This window comes from Rhinolophus ferrumequinum, chromosome 21 (genome assembly GCF_004115265.2).
Source record: "Rhinolophus ferrumequinum isolate MPI-CBG mRhiFer1 chromosome 21, mRhiFer1_v1.p, whole genome shotgun sequence".
NCBI classification, from domain to species: domain Eukaryota; kingdom Metazoa; phylum Chordata; class Mammalia; order Chiroptera; family Rhinolophidae; genus Rhinolophus; species Rhinolophus ferrumequinum.
In genome coordinates, this window is record NC_046304.1 from 29,324,124 (window position 1) to 29,337,543 (window position 13,420).

The window sequence follows — 13,420 nt, forward strand, 5'->3', positions numbered from 1 at the left end:
TAAAACCTCACATAATTCATCAAGTCCTATACATGCAGGAGTATATATAATATGTAATTCTGCACATATTGCATATTTAATCTATTTAGTATATAATATTTAAGTATACTCCCTTATCTCCACTTATACATTAAAATTGCCCTAATTTAGGAGTTACAATTTCACCCAGACTTTCCCAACACCCTGCTAGTTCAGGGAAGGCAAATACATCGCTTATGATGCTGCCACTTTCTCTTCTTTCCCTTATACTCACGACAGGTATCACTTCTTTATTACTGGAGACTTTCCTGATGAGTCAAGATGCAGTTTTAAAATCCTCCTCCAAGCAGCACTCCGTAGAGACACTACTGGAGTGGATAAGTACATTCAAACCTGTTTGTCATCTCCTCTCTACCTTTCTGTACCAGATGGTATATAGATAATATAGATTGTGTTGCCAGAAATCTGATTGTCACTTTTGTGTTTAAAAATCTATGAGAGTCCCCTCTTGCTTAGAAAATAAAGTAACAGATCACTGGTTGAGTGTATACGGCCTTTTACAATCCAGTTATCATGGAGATGTTCACATTTATTTACCACTTTTGACACCGACACCCTAATCTCTCGTGGTTACAATCCATACCATTCCTGCAATCTGAAGGCGTTTCACGCTTCCTTTGCTCATACCCTTACCTCTTCCTAAAACTCCCTTCCCCATTCACTGTCAGCCTATTTAATTCCTACTTCCTCTTCTCCTTTCCTAAGTTTCTCTGGGCAGAATTAGTTGATCCTTCCTCTGAATCTCCAGAACACTTTTTTTAACCTAAAGAGCATATAACACTTTTCATTACTATGCTTTTCATTGTTTATACATGCGTCTAGGAGATCATTCCAGGTAATAACTATGTCCTAATTCAATGCATAATACCTAGCAGGTGTTCAATTAATATAAGCTAAAAGAATACATGCAGTGGGCATGCCTCCTTTCTCTTTGGAATGTTTGCTGATTTTCCTTTAGCCACTAATTCAACAAATACATTTTTAAATATCACTGTGTGTTAGGCATTGAGCAACATCCATGACAGAAATGAGCAATTTCTGCCAAAGCATCACACTGTATCTGAAGCAACAGGAACCAAGTGAGAACCACCTTAAGTAGCTTTTACACAAACATTTCAGTCTGTCACGCTCCCTTCCATGGATGAAGTAACTGTAAATGAAGTATTTGGCTCTCAGAGAGGTATGGCACAATTCTTGGCTCACTTTGATAAATATTGATCTTGTATAAATTACTCAGGAGAGGCAGTCGATGGTTCTCTGAGCAACACACACAACCCCCCACCCCCCTTTATGCAGAGACATAAATCATTTATGAATAGAGCCCCACATGCTCTATGAATAAGTCCCTTGGATTCCAAGATGACTGATACTCAAGTATTTTTCTCATTTGAGTGCAGACCTAAATTTAAGCAAGCAGTCAGACTACACGAAGTTACAATGCCCTTTTGTTCACTGTAAGGTGAGAGATGCATAATAGGCTTTCAAGGGTAAACATCACATGTTTCAAAATAAACACCATTCAATGCAACGCCACATTTGTGCCTTTAATAAAGCTGATGGCAGGGGGATAGCTCTTTAGAAACATCTCATGTCATGTTCATTCAATATTAAGTTTTAGTTGCTGGTGAAAAGAGGAGGGTTAGTGTATGCGTATGTGTGGAATTGTGGAGAATTCGTTTTCTTTGACTACAGTTTAATCAAGGCTTTGGTTTCATCTGGAAAGTTGTGAATAGCACAATAAGGGGTCTGTGTGTGGTGAGGAGTCATTAAAATAAAGAACCAAAGGGCAGCAAACATTGGTTTTCAGGGATTCTTGTGGTAAGATTAATAATGAGAGTGTTTAACCTCTGGGGACTTCATCACTGAAGGGACAGGAGGGAGGATAAAGAGACATACTGACAAATTGCTTTGTGGTCTCTTGGCAGGAGCTGGAATTTGTCATTAGAACTCACACAAAGGTTCAAAATGCTGAAACTTCTTAGGAAAAATAAAGGAACGTGACTTATGCTTTCTGGTACCTTTACTGATGTGACTTTCCCCACCTTGAATGTTTTCTGTCCTCCAGTTCCAACTTTTTCACATTCTGTGCATTTTTGTCAGTTTCTTTCACAGTTTAAGTTGCATATAACCCATGACACAAGACATCTTATTTTTAGGAATTGATGGACTGGAGTTTTTAAATGAGGGCTCAGAGATATACAAACAAGGAGAATTACTGCAGAATTATTTATAAAGGAAAAAGTGGAAAACCACCTAAATTCCCATCATAGGAGACTACTTAAACAAATTATGGAACAATCCTACAAAGGAATGAAAAGCAAACAGTTAAAAATGTGGTTAGGTAATTATAAATACACCATACAGAAGGCTGTCCATGTTGTACTGAGGTTTTTCAAACAGGACAGGGAGGCTGCAAAACAGTATAGTATGATTCCTTTAAAAAGAAATAAAACAAAACTACTATATCATGTATATATTCGTATATATACAGATATGATTTATGATGGTTATGTCTTGGGAATATAATTAGAGCGACAGGGGGGTGAACTTTTACTTCTTCCATTAAATATGTCTATGTTAGTTGAACTTATTATAACACATAAAGGTCATTGTTTGGTTTGGTTTTGGTAATTGAAAATATTTTTAATAAAAAGCTTATTTGTCTTTTAGATTCAAGCCCGATATCATCTTATCTAGCAGTGAATTCTCCCATTTCTGCAATGCAGTAAAATTTTGCACCAATTTTGTAACACTTGCTGCAAATTGTTGCAACATTATGGAAAAAGCATTTAATTTGATAGCAGAAGGCTAGAGTTCAAATCCAGATCTTCCGCTTTCTAGCTAGAGAGTAATCTTGGGAAATGATGTAACTTCTAAGCCTAAATTTTCCTTTCTGCAAAGTGAGAGAAACAACACAATCTCCACAGGATCCTCGGGAGTTGCAAAACGAGAGGCATTAATAAACTGGTTATTTGTGTGCTCATACTGTGCGTCCTATAACATTTCAATGCCCATGACAGCAGGGACTATTACGTTCATGAAGTCATTCAGTAGATATAGGTTGAACAACCATCATTTGTCAGGCACATTATCAAGCTCTAGGGACACAACAATGAACAAGAAAGATGGCATCTTCTCCCACATGAAACTTACAATTAAGTGAAGAAATCACACAAATAATCAGACAATCACCAAACAATGTAGAAAGTGTTATAATAGGAGAATCAGGAGACTCTTTCTGTAGGAAGTGAAATTTTCAGCTGAGACCTGGAAGAGGAATAAGCTTTAGCAGGCAAAGAAGATAGGATTTGAAGAGCGTGTCAAGTAGAGGGAAAAGGGACAAGTGAGAGTGTAGAACACTGAAAAATTCAGCGTGGCTGGAACGTAAAGGGTGAGGAGAGATGGTGACGACGAGATGAGGTCTTACACCTCCCTCATATGCCTTCTTATCCTCCCTGAGTGTTGCTGACCCTCTTGAATAATCAGTGGGGGCTCACAATATCACAGAAGGTTAGAATGTGTATGTCTTCCAAGCAACCCTAACTCAGCAGCCACTGGACAATAAAAGGGTCTGAGACTCAGAGAGCCAGCACCTTCTTAATAGTTATCCAGAGACCTGGCAGGCTCCAGAATACATGAATCCATTCAACCTCCTTCAGAGCTAGGACAAAAGGCTGAGGAATGTTCTAAACGAGGTAATCTGGAACACGGAAGAGATGAAAGGATGAAGGAGATGGGAGATGCATTTTTATCTATTTGGAGTGCGGGATATGTCAGGCATTGGTTAGATACAGCAACTCAGCTATTATCCTTGGTGCACTTAAGGACAAAAAGTCAGAGAGAGGGGATGTATCAGCATACAAACCCCAGATGCTGAAAAATCAAGAGGGGAGGGGGATGGTAGATGAGGGTAAAAGGGATCAAATATATGGTGATGGAAGGAGAACTGACTCTGGGTGGTGAGCACACAATGTGCTATATAGACGATGTATTACAGAATTGTACACCTGAAACCTATGTAACTTTACTAACCACTGTCACCCCAATAAACTTTAATTAAAAAAAAAATCAAGAATGCCAGAGCCTTCTGACTAAATGGAAAGCTCTGGCATCAAGACAAACACATGAAATAAAAAAGGTATATTGCACGTGAGCAACCTAATACAAAGGCTAAGAATCACAGCATTTTGGTGCTCACACTGGCCTCTGAGGTCGCCTGGCTATCTTATTTCATGAAGGAATAAATTGATGCCCAAGGACAACGAACTCCAGTCATTTACCCATGGAGGCATCCATGAGTTATGTCTCACAAGGGCCTACTGGGTGTCCCCACTCCTATACTCTGACAATAGAAAGATGGAACAGTGCTTTTCTACGGCTACATCATGCTTACCAAGTAGTAAACTATTTAAGCTATTTTGAGATATGACACAATACAGTGGAAATACCATGAGTAAAAGCTAGAGGAAGGGATTCAGGAAGCTTTCACTAAAGGACGTAACATTGAACTTGTTCTTGAAAGAAGCACAGGCCTTTTGCAGGCCCAAAGGGAGAAGATAACCCTGCAGACAGAGCAATTGGGACACAGACAATGGCATATATCTACTAAACCAAGACAGGAATCAGCAATAAAGCAATTTCAGACCACCTGGTCACAATACATCTGAATGACACTACCTCAACATCAATCCAAGACCTGAACAAAAAGGAAACTTGAAGGGGATAGATGAATTCATATCTTTTGACACCATATGAGTATTTGCTGAACGAAAGCATCTTAGTAACACGTTACGGATTTGAGTTTCTAAGAAATTTTTTTTCAAAGGGTAATGGAAGAAAAAAGCATGAATGGCTATTAACCACTTAATTCAGATTTATAAGGAAGGAAATAATGGTTATGTGCAAGGTAGATGAGTGAATAAAGTGGTGGAAGTGGGGTAGATGCCTTTTAAATACCGTGATTCCCCGAAAATGAGACCTATCTGGACAATCAGCTCTAATGCGTCTTTTGGAGCAAAAATTAATATAAGACACGGTCTTATTTTATTATAAGACCGTGTCTTACATAATATAATATAAGACCAGATATAATATAATATAATATAATATAATATAATATAATATAATATAATATAATATAATAATATATTATAATATAATATAATATATACCAAGTCTTATATTAAGTTTTGCTCCAAAAGACGCATTAGAGCTGATTGTCCGGGTAGGTCTTATTTTCGGGGAAACAGCGTATGCTAAGTGATTATGTACGTAATTTTACTAAGTTTTCACCACAACTTGGGTATGAATAGGATTACCCCCATTTTAGGGATGAGAACTATCAAGGCTCAGAGACATTAAGTGACTTATGAGCACAGAGCCAGCAGGTGCTAAGCTCAGACTTTGAGTCCTAGTCTATCGCCAAAGAGAGTGTTCTTTTTATTACGTGAATTTCTCCCAGGAACCTTAGGAGAAAGAGGCTGTGGTATCTTTGAAGTCCATAAAAAGCAAGTAAAGCAACCCAAAGAGTTTAAAAGATGGATATCTATAACTCCATGGCTGAGGACTATAAAAGAAATACAGCTTGTGAAGGATAGGCACATTTCCCCCATTTTATTATGGACAGTTTCAAATAAACAGAAAAGTTGGAAGAATTGTACAGTGAACACCCATTTTCCTACCACCTGGATTCTACAATTAACATTGTGCTGTTTTTGCTTTGTCAAGATAGGCGCTTTTTTAAAAAAGTAAAATTCTGACTATAAAATCACTAGCAGTGGTAAGTATAATCACAAGTCTACAAATTACTATAAAAATGTAAATACTAGACCCTACGTTCCATGAGGTCAAGAACCATGTTTGTTTGTTTATCTCTGTAAAGCCAACACCCTGCTTGGCTCCTGGCATAGAGTTAGCCCTCGGCAAGTCTTTACTGAATGAATGGATGACATAATTCCAGTGAATAAAAATGGCCTTCAGCTAAAGAAGCTAATATATGTTTCTTTATGCTCTCTGATAAGTTAACAATAGAGGAGAGAAAATGTTCTGCAGATGGAAGGACCCACAATTCATCAGGGAACAAATATATCAGAGAACTGTCAGTTTGGTAAAGATAAGACTAAACCGAAGAAGTCAGTCGTTTTGCATATCCTGGCATACACTACAAACGGGCGTGGAGAGGTAAAAACTAACAGAGTAAAACTCATTAGAGATCAGTATGAAGTCTTTCATGTTGGTTAGTGATCAATTACACAGGTAGATGATGGGGGAGCGGCCACTTGGTAGAGTTTATTTAAAATTTGAAAGTGGGGTGGAAAGGGAATTGATCGTTATGAGCTAGTCGTATAAATGTGTGGTTTAAAAAATATAAACCAGACTTAGCATGAACAGAAAAAAATATAGATCACAAGAAGTAAAGTCCCACTGTAGTCTGAGTATTCCTTTCAACACTGGGAGCCATAACAGTGTTACTGAATAAACTCGGATGTGTCTACAGGAATAGAGAAAGGAGTTTTTGGTGATAAGGGGTTAGAAAATTGTTGGAGAGTTAGAATCATTAAAGGAAGTGGGGACATAACAACCAGCATGCTGACTATGGTTCACACTGCTCTATCACATATTGGAGGGCTGTTGGGAGAGTAGATCCTGGGAATTCTCGTCACAAGGAAAAATGTTTTTTCTTTCCTTTGTATTGTGTCTATGTGAGATGATGGATGTTGGCCGAACATGTTGTGGTGGTCATTTCACAATATAAGGAATCAAACCATCGTGCTGTAACACCTTAAACTTGTACGGTGATATATGTGAAGTATTTCTCAATAAAACTCAAAGGAAAAAAGAACTTGGAATGGTTAGACTAAGGAGGAGATAATATGATAGTTTATCTTCAAATATTTGAAGAGCTGACAGAAAAGGAAGTAGAAATGGTAGCTAAGCTGACTACATATACATATATGCATACGGAATTGAGTCATATTTTATATATTTTTAAATATACACACATAAATACATACATAAGAATTCAAACAAGGATGGGAACATAAGAATAAGAATTGTTATACTTCATGGTCCAGAAACAAACAGAAAATGAATGAGCTAAAACTGTAAAACAGTTGAAGGCCAGGATTCCTGTAAAAGAATGCAGTTGTAAAAGATGGGAACAAAAACAAGAATGATCTATGCTCAGAGGTTGTCTACCTCTGGTATCTCTTGTGAGAGTAGGAAAGTCACCGGGCCAATTAACCACCATCTACCACACACATACACATGTGTGTACACACACACACACACACACAGACACACACACCAGAGAATAGTAAATGTGAAAGGTAGAGACAGATAGGGTAGTTCCTAGGTACTGATGATGCAAGAGACATCCCTAGAGGCATGGATGATGGAATCACCGGCCCTACCACTCCCGCTGGAAACTGAGTGGAGAGGGAGCTACAGCAATAGCTCTCACACTTCCTCCTCTTAAGCAAGCAGAAAGTTGAACTTGCAATCTCAACTACAGAGATGAGTACAAAATGTGAACACCAAACATCCAACAAAAATCTATAGCATAAAAAAGAGACAATAAATTCAACAAACAGAACTTATGCCCAAGGAAATAAAGTGAACAGAGCAATTAATGAGGTTTGTGGAAAATAGATATGTGCTTTATTATTTCTGAGAGTAAAACTGAGGCCAACAGATGAAAGTAGCAAGAGTTAGACGTTAGCACAGTCTGAGGTAAGAATTTTTAAGAAATAATTATGTTCAACCAACAATGGACATCAATAAGAGCAGATATTAGTTTGGTGCAAAAGTAACTGCGGTTTTTGCAATTATTTTCAACCTTTTAAACCACAATTACTTTTGCACCAACCTAATATTAATAAGCTCTAGCCTTGACTCCATCCTATACAGCATTTTAATCAAATACTCACTTACAGGCATGAAAGGGTGCATTATCAAAACAAAGCAGCTAAGTTTGAAAAACAAGAAAAGCTTAGCCAACAGACTAAAATTAATTGGCCCAGATACCAAGGGACAGAAATAAATAACCCTATAATCACTGGGCCTGGCATATAGTAGCCCTCCAATAAATATTTATCAAATAAACTTAAGCACTGTCAGGGCAAATGCATGTCCATCTTTATTCAGACATGAATAAGGTGTTCAAGTTCATACACGGTGTTCATTGAATTTTCATTCTAGAAGGGAAGTCAGCTAATATATGAATATATAAATGTATGTAGTGACACTTCCCATGAAGAAAACTACAGATGAGTTATAGGACAGACAATCATGTGTAATCAATCTTGTTTATTTGCTTTGTTTCGTTTTAAAGAGGAAAGACGACTTTAGAGAGGGAGACATTTGGGCAGAGACCTAAATAAAGTGAGTCAGTGTATTTTACCTATCACTGTGTAACAAATTATCCCAGAACTTAAAACAGCATTTATTGTCCCCCAGTTTCAGAGTGTCTGGAGCCTGGGCATGGCTTAGCCAGGACCTCCGGCTCAGCGTCTCTCACAAGGCTGCCATCAAGGTGTCCTCCAGGTTTGCAGTCATCGTACAGCCCAGCAGGGGGAGGATCTGCTTCCAATCTCACTCAGGAGGTGGTTGGCAGGATTCAATTCCTCCCAGCCTGTAGGACTGAGGGTGTCAGTTCCTGACCGGCTGTTGGCCAAAAGGTAAGCCTTGGTTTTTTGTCATATCAGCTCCTCCATCAGGCAGCTCACAAATGGCAACTTATTTTATCAGAACAAGTAAGAAGAGCCAGAGAGAGAGACAGTGAGCATGAACTAAGTCACAATCTTTTATAATCTCATCTCTATGTGACCCTAATCTCTATTACTTGCTCTTCTTCAGAGCAAGTCCATTCTATTCTTTAGAAGCCAGTCACTAGGGCCCGCTCACACCCGGGGAGGGGATTACAAAAGGGCGAGAGTTCCAGGTGGGGTCACTGAGAACCATGTCCCAAAGCTGCCTACCACAGGCCGAGTGCTGCATACAGATGTAGGGGAAGAGCATTCTGGATGTGGGGAACAGCAACTGCAATGGCCAGAAGGCTGGAGAGGAATGAGAAAAGGAGGAGGAAGAGCTTGAAAACACGCAGGGGCCAGATCCCATGTCATACGGAACTTTTTAGGTCTCACTAGTTTGGATGCGATTGAGTGTGAAGACAATTCCATGGAGGGGTTTGAGTAGAAATGGTTCAATTAACCTTTCTTTTTTGAAATCATAATGATAGCAATTGGTGTGTTCTATTTGTTTATTTCTTTGTTTTGATTTATTTTTAATGACCATTCTAAGGGGAAGTTGGTAATTCCATATTAGTTGTTCTCTATATTAAAAAATTGTTCTAATTTATTGGTTCCTAATTTCCTGAATCTGACATGCTTGTGATCTATAAGGAGATGGTTCAGAATCACAGATTTTTTTAAGGATTTGAGCCCCTTTATGGGGAAGAAGGGTTAGTTGATTTATTATTGTATTATTATTATTTCATTATTATTCACTGTAATCAATTGAGCTTGTCCCACTTCAGCCTCAGGCAAAAGTCAGGCAAACAAGGAATGAGAAGCCTTATGGTGAATGTGAGCCTGACTGTGCATGCGGAGCCATGGGGAAAGGTCTCCCCTAGCCCACGGATATTCAGGGAGTGGAGGGTCTACTTCCTCCCCGAGAATAAACACACTTAAAATTGCTGATTCCTTCTCGCTAGTTATCTGGGTCAGTTAATCCCAGCACAGAGCTGCCAGCTGAGCTCTTCCCTGGCCAAGCCGCTCTGCTTTGAAATTCTCCCCCAGGCTACCTCGCCCAATGATGTCAGACGGGGTGAGTGCCCTGCCAGCCACCCTCCCTCACAAGATGATGTGCAAGGGGAAATGCACACTGTCTTTGCTCAGGAAACATCTGGTTGATCCGCTAGTCCTCAAGCGGGTCGCTGGCTGTTTTATAAGTTAGTGGAACAGAATAGGATGGGAAGACACTGAGCTTCAGCAATTACTCAACCTCACCAGCAAGTTAGAAACTAAAATGAGATGTGAGGAAACGGCCTCCCTGGCAGGTCCTCTCCGGGGACCCGGCACCATTGCTGCACAGTCACATTTCCTAGCTTGTAATGGAAAACGAATGCTGTTTATAAGAGCTTAAAGTAGCTGAAATGGGAATATGAGCCAAGTGGTATAGTGGAGGGTGAACTCCTACTTGGAAGCTTTCAGCAGTCCAGTAATTATTCAATACCAGGCCTGAAATATAGGCTCCTAATGAAGAATATTATTCACTTTCCCTTGGAAAATGAAACACCACATTCACTGGTAAGCAGAATCCATGACCACTTAAAAACAGATCCAGTCCCTCATAAGCTGTTTGACATAAAACAAAAGTTGCTGTATGTCCTTCACTGAGCTCTAAGTACTGTTTTTGTCCTGCTTGGTTTCCAATGGCTTTTTCTCAGTTTATGAACCACTAGAGAGGAATCGTGTAAAATAGATAGGAGAAAATGGATCTGGTGTGCTGCCCCACCCCCACCAACCTCCATATCTGTCCCTGGGGGAAGACAGGCTTTCTTAACTTTCAGGATTCTGGCCTGCAAATGAAAAGGTCTTCTCTTTTCCTCCTGCTTTGCCTCTTGCCTCTCTCCCCTCCCCCAGTTACATCAATAATCCCTTTCTAGTGTGTGGACTTTAAGATGGTTGATCTAAGTCCTCCAAAGGTGTTGAATCAGAATGGAAAAGCAAAAAAAAAAAAAAAAAAATTAAGTAATAAAATAAGGCAAAAGAAAAAAAATAACTGAAAAACAAAACAATTCTAGCTTTAAAAAATTTGGTGAGAATTAGGTGAAACACAAGATTAAGTGTAAATTTGCTGTGTACCCATTTTTCTGGCATAGTGGTCAGATTGAGATCATGAGGCTTTAAGGCTATTGCTCCAACACTGATTCATTCATTCCTTCAGCAGACAGTTTTAAATATTTTTGTGTGTGTTCTCTATCTTGAGTATATAGTTGGGAACAAGACAAAGTTCCGTGCTCTTTTGGAGTCTTTATACGTGAACAAGGGCGAGGACGAAATGATCTAATGTGTACGAAGTGCTTAGCCTGTGCCTGGAATTTAATACGTGGTCAATAAATATTAGCTATAATTAGCTATGACCGCCAACTGTACCTATTTATCTGCCTCCCACACTCCCACCTCCATGTTTTGCCTCAGGCTATTCCTTTTGCCTATGAAGAAAAATCGTCTCCAAGTTTTGTCAAATTTCTGTCCAATCAAGATTTACGATGAGGAATTCACTCACATAATTATGTAGTCTAAGAAGTCCCAAAAAATTTTTAGAAACAATTTTTAAGTAGACATACCATAAAATATTATTACTGAAAAGTCCATTTATTAACTTTTATCTTACATCTGTTTAACTGACTTGTTCTTAATTATGTTTAGATTACTCATGAAAATTTCATGAAACATTAAACAGCTAACTATCAAGTTATCTTTCTTGCTGTTAAATTCTGTACTAGAGGTAACATGAGCTTGACTTTTAGTAAACCTGGGTAGAATAAAAATATTATATTTCATGCTAATAACTCTAAAGATATGCCTGTTTTTAATTAAACCAACAAACTTAAACTAGCTTTTACTTACTAGAGATTATCCTAGATCATGTGAACTTGGAAAACATTTGGGTTGGTTTCTGTATTTCTGAAAATATACTTGATTTATATGATAGTTGTTTGTCTTTAAGCCACTTAAATAGAACTCTTTACAAATAAATTTTGGCAATGCCATTCAGAGGCGCACACACAAAAAATCACATATGTGATTTACACATAAACATACAAACACAGAGATCTTATAGCTTTTATTTTAAATTTGTAGCCATGAGACAATTATAATGCAAAACTCACTAGTTTATAAAAGAACTTGGATCCAAATTATGTTTCTGGCAGATGGAGTAAGTTTACCTGCTCAGATAGCTTTTTACTAATATTTCTGAAAGAGATTTTTAAGATTTTTTCATAGGTCTAGTTTTCAAAATAGCCTTTCTCGTTTGTTTTTGTTTTTTTTTTTTTTTTTGTCTCCTTCTGATAAGAATTACCTTGGTTCCTAGAGCAGACCAGGTAGAATGGTACATTTCAAAAGGCACAGAGAAAGAATGCAAGTTCCACCAAGGAAGATTTTTGTTCCCCAAGTTCAGATCTTTTTATATCTGCAAGTCTTTTGAGATGAATAGGGGAAGTTTGGGTATTTGTTAAAAAGGAAAAGTAGGTTTTGAATTGTTTCTAGAACCGCATTTCTGTTCTTATAAAGTCTCGATTTGTAAGAAAACAGTATGGTTGTTTTTAATTCCTCAAAGTATTGAGTTGCCACCTGTAGGATATCAAGAGACTGCCCCTCCTATCCAACTACATTATCCTCAATTTGCTTCTTTGTATCAGGGAGAAGATTTTCAGCTAAGATGAAAATCAAAAGATTCCCACGTTCTAGATTTAGAGCTGTGTGTCTTAGGAACAGTTCATTCAATCCTTCCACAAAAGCTTGACAATGTTTTTCTTTCCCTCTGGGTACATAGTTTAATTTTAGCTTAGGGGAAAAAAGTTTCTATCAGGCTCTATCAGCTTACAATTTGACCAACTTCTGACCACAGAACTACTTAAAAAATAAATCAATAAAAATCCTTTTGAATATCTTGTCAGGTTCCAGTCGGGACAAACAGTAAATATTCCCGGCAGCAGTGAACAACCACATGGGGACAAAAGGCATCCATCCCCAAAGAGGGTGCAAAAGATACTACACTCACAGGATCCAGAGCCACTTCCAGAGACAACCAAAATAAAGACTTAGACAATTCCCCTCAGAGCTGGCAACAGTCCATTGGACCCTGGCTGCGAATGGGGTACAACCCACATTTCTGTCCAGCCATATTCTGGGGGCCCCCAATGTGGCTGTTGCCAAGCCAAGTTCTCAGAACACAAAATGACACAAACAAGAAGGCAACAGCTGTCCATGTGAGAAAAAAGACCGACAACAAGTGGGTACCTGAAAGCAAATTCACAGGTCACAATTCAAAGATCATATTCTTACAAATGTTCTTTGCCTGCCAATCTGAATTTGGAAAGGAAAGGACAAAATGAAATCTTAACGGTCCTCTAACTACCAGGCACCACAGATACAGATGTAGAAATGGGAGAGCTGACTTTGGTAAGAATTCTGACCTTTCACTGGCTTCTGCAGGATTCTGTCTGCAGGCTCTGGAGTGAGTGGGGGTGTCCCAGCAGATTTCATCCTGGTCATCAGAAACTGCAGAAGAGGAAAAATAATTCTCCCTCTACCCTTTATGGTGAGTGCTTGGCTGAATCTCCTTTTTCTCTAGGGCACCTCATAAATGGATA